Below are 7,289 nucleotides of genomic sequence, written 5' to 3' on the forward strand. Positions count from 1 at the left end.
CATTAGTCTCGTTCACTGCAAAAACTCTGGAAGAAAGAGAGAAGCACTCAAAGCTTCGCTTTGCTTTACCTTTTCCCCACTTTACTTCTGTGCAAGTCTACCAAAGCTGTCTTTTAAAAGCTATAGGTTCAGCATTTCAGAGCTGAACCTGACCATCCTTGCCCTGAGCAGGGCTGGTGTCAGTCATCCTTGTTAGTAATGATCTCATTGGTTCTACCTGTCTTTTTTTAAGCTTATTTTTTCTATTTTGCAAATCCCCAACCATTTCTATTCATGCTTCTTCCTATCTGGCTCACAGCTCTTACAGAGCTTTAGCACTGCATTCTTCAGAGCTGAAGTTAGATTTTGTGTCTGATATTACTTGCCTCTTGTCACCCATGCCATGGTTATTTTCCTTCTCCTGATCTTCCTTGGTTTCAGGAGAACTAGTTAATCTTTATTTATTTTTTTCTTTTTGTTAGCAAACACATTTTGCTGAGTGATTTTATTCTCAAATGCCGCAAGCTGCGTATGGTCAGACCCAAGAGTTGGTTGTTTATACTGTTTCTTCCAAATTTGTTAACCCTGTCCTCTTCCTTCCCTCAGACCCCATTACACGAATGACAAGAGTATTGGATGCTCATGGCATATGTAACTGCTACAGAACTTAACACAGGAATCCTGCCTTGTACTCCATTAAAGAAACAAACACATTACCTCCTTTGGCTGTTGGAGTTTGCTGCTTGATTTACAAAGTGGGAAGCTATGGCTTCTTTCCTTCTTTCAGCTCCTTCCTTCATTTCAGCTTCAGAAACTGAAGTTTCTTGCTGTTGGGAATGCTTGGTAATACCAGTAAAGCCAGTAAGTCTTCTTTTAGGAGAAAGGGTGTGTGTGGGCTGCCAAGGCACCTTTGACCTTCAGCATCAAACCCTTTCTCTCTCTTCTGATATGTACAAAAAGGGCTTAGAGCAGAGCTTCTTCAGGGGAGAGGATCCACTCCAAAAGACTTGCAATGGGAATTTTCTTACTTTTTAGCAAATACATTTCTACTATTGCACTGAGATAAACTCAAGAAAATCTCTAAATCAGCTATCCAGTGATTATATCTGCATCTAAATTTGTCCCAAGCTCTGTACTGGAGGGGAAGACACCTCCCCAGAGGATCTTTCTTTAGTTCCTTCTAATTGTCTTCCTGTGTGTGGTGGGGTTTTTTTGTTTGTTTGTTTTTGTTTTGTTTGGTTGGTTTTTAGGCACTCATGTATTCATCTAAGGTTTTTGATCTGTTTTCTAAGGGTCAACTCTTTTTTTTTTTTTTTTTTTTTCCCCCACAGCCTTCAAAACTTCTTGTGTGAGTCATAAAAAGCATTTATTTGTGTCAGTGTAATTTTTGAATGGTCCTCTGGATCCCTGTGTGGTCTGTATAGAAGAACCACCCCTCAGAATTTCTCTAGGCATTTTTCTAGTTCACAGTAAGGTACTCTGGGACACCATCCAACGCAGTCAGTGACAGCGACTCCTTTTCCTTCCCCCACCAGGCAGCAGGTTAAAGATTTTACTGTCAGTTGCTTTTTGACGGGAGGGAAACTTGGTGGGAGTACCTGGGGGGGAAGGCTGCTGTTGTGTTTACCTTTGGATGGAGGGAGGGAGAGGGACTGGTCAGTATTTCTTTTTGATCTGGTAGCCAATGGGTTCCTGGTTTTATTCCAATTCCTTGGAAGCTTTGTCTCATACAGTCACAAAACTCTCCCTGTTGAGAAACAGGTTTTTTCTTCCTCTGGAGCGTAACTAGCTTAGACATTTCAAGCTGAAGCACAGAGTAGCCACCGGGCAAGGGACTGCAGATCCCACATATGCCTCGGGCTGTTTAGTGTTGAGATCTGCTCGGAACAGTTTGGGGGGTATGACATTCCATGGTCCATGCCTGGCTGCTGCACTGTCCTCAGCTGGGAGGTCCCCAACACCAGTTAAGGAGACCTGTGTTCACCAGCCCTGGTGCTGGGAAAGCAGAGCCCATTCTAGTCAGACTGGCTGTGATTCTGAGACCAGACCCAGAGGATTGGGAATGTTTCTTCCCAACTACAGCTTTGGGCGAGTCAAAAAAAGGTCCTAAGGGTGCTGATTAGTTGAGCAGTCTGAGGGGAGAAGCCTTTAAGGGAATGTCATGGTTTAGGCTCAGCTGCAACTGAGCACCATGCAGCTGCTGTCCCCATGGGATGGGGAGGAGAGAATACGAGGAAAGGCTGGTGGGTCGAGACAAGGACAAGGAGGGAATCACTCATCAGTTGTGATCACGGGCAAAACGGACTCCACTTTGGGAAGAAAAAAAAAGCCAAAACACTTTAATTAGCTATCAGTCAAATCAGAGTAGGATAATTAGAGATAAAAGCAGATCTTAAAAACCTCTTCCCTGCACCCCTCTCTTCTTCCCAGACTCAGCTCTGCTCCCCATTTCTCTACCTCCTCTCCCCAAGTGGCACAGGGGATGGGGAATGGGGGTTGTGGTCAGTCCATCACACGCTGTTGCTGCTGTTCCTTCCTCCTCAGGGGAGGATCCTCACACTCTGCCCCTGCTCCAGACTGGGATTCCTCCCCCGGGAGACAGTCCTCCATGTACTCCTCTGACATGCGTCCTTCCCACAGGCTTCAGGGGAACCTCTGCTCCGGGAACCTCCTCTGCTCCTCCCTTCACTGACTTTCGGTGTCTGCCTTTGTCGTCTCTCTCACATCCCACTCCTCTCTCCACTGCCAAGTCCTTTTGTTTTCCCCTGTTAAACAGGTTAATTTGCAGAGGCACGGATTGCCTCGGCCAGAGATGGGTCAGACTTGGATCGGGGGAGCTTCCAGCAGCTCCTCACAGGAGCCATCCCTCTGGCCCTGCCTGCTACCAAACACCTCCCCCCTCGCCCCATAAACCCAGCACAGGGGACTTTCCTACACAGGAGGAAATCTGTCCACCCTCTTCTCACTGTCCATGCCAGTGGGAGGTCACTACGCCTTGGCATCTCCGTGTCGAACTGCCGTGGTCAAGGCACTTGACATCAGCTGCAGCCCGTGTGGGTGGGCTCCGGACTGGAGGAGGCAAGCTGTAGGGTTTTAACTTTCCTGAAGTGTAGGGCTGGAGAGGAGTCCTGAGAGGGTGTGAATATGGTGGGATAGGGAAGAAGGAGGAAGTCTCGGTCTCACCTTTACTTTCTGCTTCAGCAGAAACGCCTTTATCTTGAGGTGAAGTCCTCCTCCCCTTCCTCCACCCTTTCAGTGAGGTCACTTAGCTGAGGAATGTGTACATGAGTTTTGGGAGAGAGAAAAACACCCCTCTCCCACACCCAAATATAGCCCTTCGAGCCTACAGTGTCCTAAGACTTAATAGCATGTCGCCTGCTGGTATCACAGTAACTTAATGAAAGATGGAACAGTATCTTCTGTTGCCAGTACTCCTCCCTGGTCTGGTCTGGGTCTGTTATCAACTTCTGAGAGGCTGCCAGAAGTTCAGCTTTGTTGTCTTGAAGGGCTGCAGAGTCAAAGGATATCCCCCTTGTATGTGGTCTTGATATTTTTACTCCCAGTGTGATCCTGGAGCAGACAACAGGGAGCAAGCTGGCAGCTGGTCAAGCTTTGCCTTCAGACCATGTTCTGCCAACATGTGCCAGCATCCCAAAGCTGATCGGGTATCTGCTCCCAAAATTACAAATTCCACGGCAGACTGGCTGGTGGGTGAGGAGAGAGGTTAAGGAGATGTAGCTTTTGGTCATATGATGGAGAACATCTGCCTCTTTCCTCACTGCATTCAGATTTTGGAAGGGATGTGGCAAGGGCTCTGTGCTCTGCCTGTGTTGAGGCACATCAGCTATCGGGATGGAGGAGCACACACCCCTATACATACAGCTTCTTGGAGTAACCACACATAATCTTTAATACTGTACCGGTCCTACTGATAACTAAAACAGGTGCAAGGTCTTGGGTTGCTCTGCACTACAAAATGCTACTCAAGGATAATCTTCGGTTAGATACGTAGCTTAGTCGTTATCCCAGTTTTATACAGGAGGAAACAGAAAGTTGAAATCGCACTCTCAAGGTGTGCATCTGCATTCCAGGCATATCCCAGCCTCCCACAGGCTCCCTGACAGCTGTGAGTGAGAAAGGAGATGGAAACTGGTCAGCAGTGAGTCTTTGTCAGTCACAGGATGGATGTTCCCAGGTTTGAGCTCCCCGTTCTCTCTGGCAAGCCGTATGGTCTCTGCTTTAACATTTGTAAGAATGCATTATAAGCCATGAGAAAGTGAAATTATGCCAGCAACTCTATTTATCTCACCTGCTTTTACAATGTCGTAGAAAAGGAAAATTTGTCTGACTAGCAATTCTGAGAATTCTTTTCTTTGGAATCATTACGCAAAGCTGAATTTTTTAAAGTTCAATTTTTTCTGATAGATTTTACTTCTCAAAGATCAAACCAACCCGATTACAATATTTTTTGTACTAGATCAAGGCATTTCATGATTTATCATTGCAGTAATGTTAAACCCAAGATTTTAAATTATATTGGACTGAAAGGAACATTAAAATTTAATTAATTCAAAATATTTCTGTAAAGAACTTACATTTATAAAGAACTTAAGTATTTCTGTAGAGAACAAATACAAAACTAATGCTGCCAAAGACCCATTCCACAACTCTACCAAGTTACCGCTCTGTTGGAGAATTGTTCTATGGGTAAATTTCCAGCCAGTTCTAACAGCAATTGCAAGAATGAGACTGGTGGGGTTTTCCCCACCATGCCTAAGTCTCTAAGGCAAATAATTTTTATAGGAACATAGAATTAGGGGCATCTTTTAATGAGAAGTGCCATAGCTTTTTCTAGCTATGTGGTAAATGTAAAATTATGAAGCAAGTAGAACATCTTGTTCAGAGGATTTAGTTTGGCAACTGCCAATTGTTTTTAGAGTAGGTTCTGAATTCACCCTTGAAACTGCTGTGGGCATGGCGTTACTGAGAGCTGTCTGTGCCCCTTACGGGAAGGGCAGCTGGTTGGTTTCTCTACAGCACTTTGCAATTGCCTTGGATCCAGTCACACGCCTGTAAGGCAAGAGCGATGGTTCTGGTGTTCCCCATGGGAATGTTGAGACTGTCTTTTCCTGGAGGTGATGAAATCCTGACCCTGCAGTGCCAGTTCTGTCTGCAGCTTTCTGGTGTGTACTTTTGTTTGCTGTTCCCTGTAAGTCATTTCTGCTGAATCATCAGGCCAGGTCACTACACTGGGGAATTCTCGTTCTCAAAAGAATGAATGGTTCTGACCTGACAGTTATTTCTAGTCTTTTCCCCATTTCTTTCCTGGAAGCTCTCACCTTGCTCTCTCCCCCGAATTTGTCATTCATTCTAAGATTGTCTGTGACCTTTAGAAGTATTTCCTTACCAAAAGCTACAAAAAAATTTTCCTTACAGGTTCAGTAACAATTTCTTCAGTCAATGCAGTGCTTTAAACAGTCAGTAGTGATTATCAATTTTGTTTTAAACCGCTTTCTTCCCACGACTGTGTACAGGGCTTGATACAAGTACGATTCCCTATCAGATTTCTAATCTAATCAACATATTCTTTGGAAGGACATGGTATTTTACCTAAGACAGGTTGAAACTCATCCCCAAGTTCTGGGTTGCAATTCAGAGCTCTGGTTCTGAATTTGTCCGGTGGCTCCACTTCTAAACTTGACCTTGTTTCTTAGTTGTTCTTCAGATAAACTGCCCTTCCTATAACATTTCAGCCCTTCAGAGAATAAGGGATCTTATAGAAAAGGGACCATTGTACATAAGCAATCAGAAATTCTGTACTTGTTAAACTTTGGAACACCAATGGATTTTTTTTTTTTAATATGTTATTTACCTCAGAAGACTATACTGATAGCTTTTCAGAAGATGTTCAATGTACAGAAATACTGCTGTATTAATAATGAGTCCAAAATGTCCTCACAACATACAAATCATCGCATGAAGGGCAAGTACTTGGTGGCAAGCCCCCACTTTGGTGTGAGAGCTGAAGGGTGGGCAGACTTTACTGTAACCACCAACCAGAAGATCTATATGCGTGTAAGACCTGGGCAGAAGCGGGGACATTGCGTCACAGGAAAGAAGGGGTTTTCGTTAGTGTTTTGCACAATACATAAGGGTTTGCACAGATTGTAAATCATTGCTTGAACAAATTGTTCATTGTGTAACGTGAAAGCCCAGTCCCATTTCCTAATTTAGCTCCCTGTACCTTCAGCAAAAGTGAAATATCATGTTAAAGTTTTACTAAATCTTAAGAACTTTAGTCTGTCTTAAAAAAGATAAGATTTATAATTAATATGAATGAATTATATTTATCTTTGCATTAGATACACAATACTAAAATTGAAGTTACAGAAGCAGTTGGAGCCTTTACCCATTAAGCTGACTGTGCTGCTAGATTCCCGATCCATAGTGTGTTGTACTTGGCTCATGGGGCTGACCTCCACGTACCACATGATACGGTCAGGGTCTTCTACCGCAGAGATTTATTTCTGATGGTGTTGCTGTCACAGATTGTCCCAGTCAGAAAGCCTGTACCTTGATAATCCTACGGAATAAGATTTGGGAGGGTTATAATTAACAGTGAACTTAATGACTAACTAAGCTTGACGGCAATGAAAACTTCCTGATTAAGAATGCTGTAGCAGCTTATACAAGACATTTTTTTTTTGTTTACACCTTCTACTCTCAACAGTGTGTGTGTGCCTGTGATCTCATATGATTTTTCTGGTACTTCAAACAAACTATCTTTGATTGTATTGCACTGACATCACCATTTAAGTTTACATATTGCTTTCCCTCCTATGTGTACATACAGTACCAACAAAAATCAATGTCAGGAGCAGAAATGGAACTAAAAGAGCAAACAGTTCAACTCCTGTAACTGATGTTGCTACATTTAGTCAGACAAGATCGAGATGCATACCAACCTTGACCTGAATGCCACAGTGATGGTGATGAAAGACAGGACACGAATGGGTGCCGCTCCCACATGAGCTGACACTGAACACTGCCAGATGGTCCTACAGCCTCTCTGTATTTCTGTGGTGAATCTGCTCCTGCTTGCCATATTTCTTTAGCAGCACAAACACAAACATATTTTTCTTCCTTACAAGAATGCTTCACAACAGAGGTGTCTGACTGCAGGATTTGGTGGCTGTTATATATGCATCCGCATTTTCTGAAAAATAGACAATTAGCACCCCAAAACATTTATGTCCTTTCAAAGCTCTTATGTCCTTAGATGATAAATGGGCTGCAGTACTTGTGACAGC

This window comes from Eurypyga helias, unplaced genomic scaffold (genome assembly GCF_000690775.1).
Source record: "Eurypyga helias isolate BGI_N326 unplaced genomic scaffold, ASM69077v1 scaffold6206, whole genome shotgun sequence".
Classification (NCBI taxonomy): domain Eukaryota; kingdom Metazoa; phylum Chordata; class Aves; order Eurypygiformes; family Eurypygidae; genus Eurypyga; species Eurypyga helias.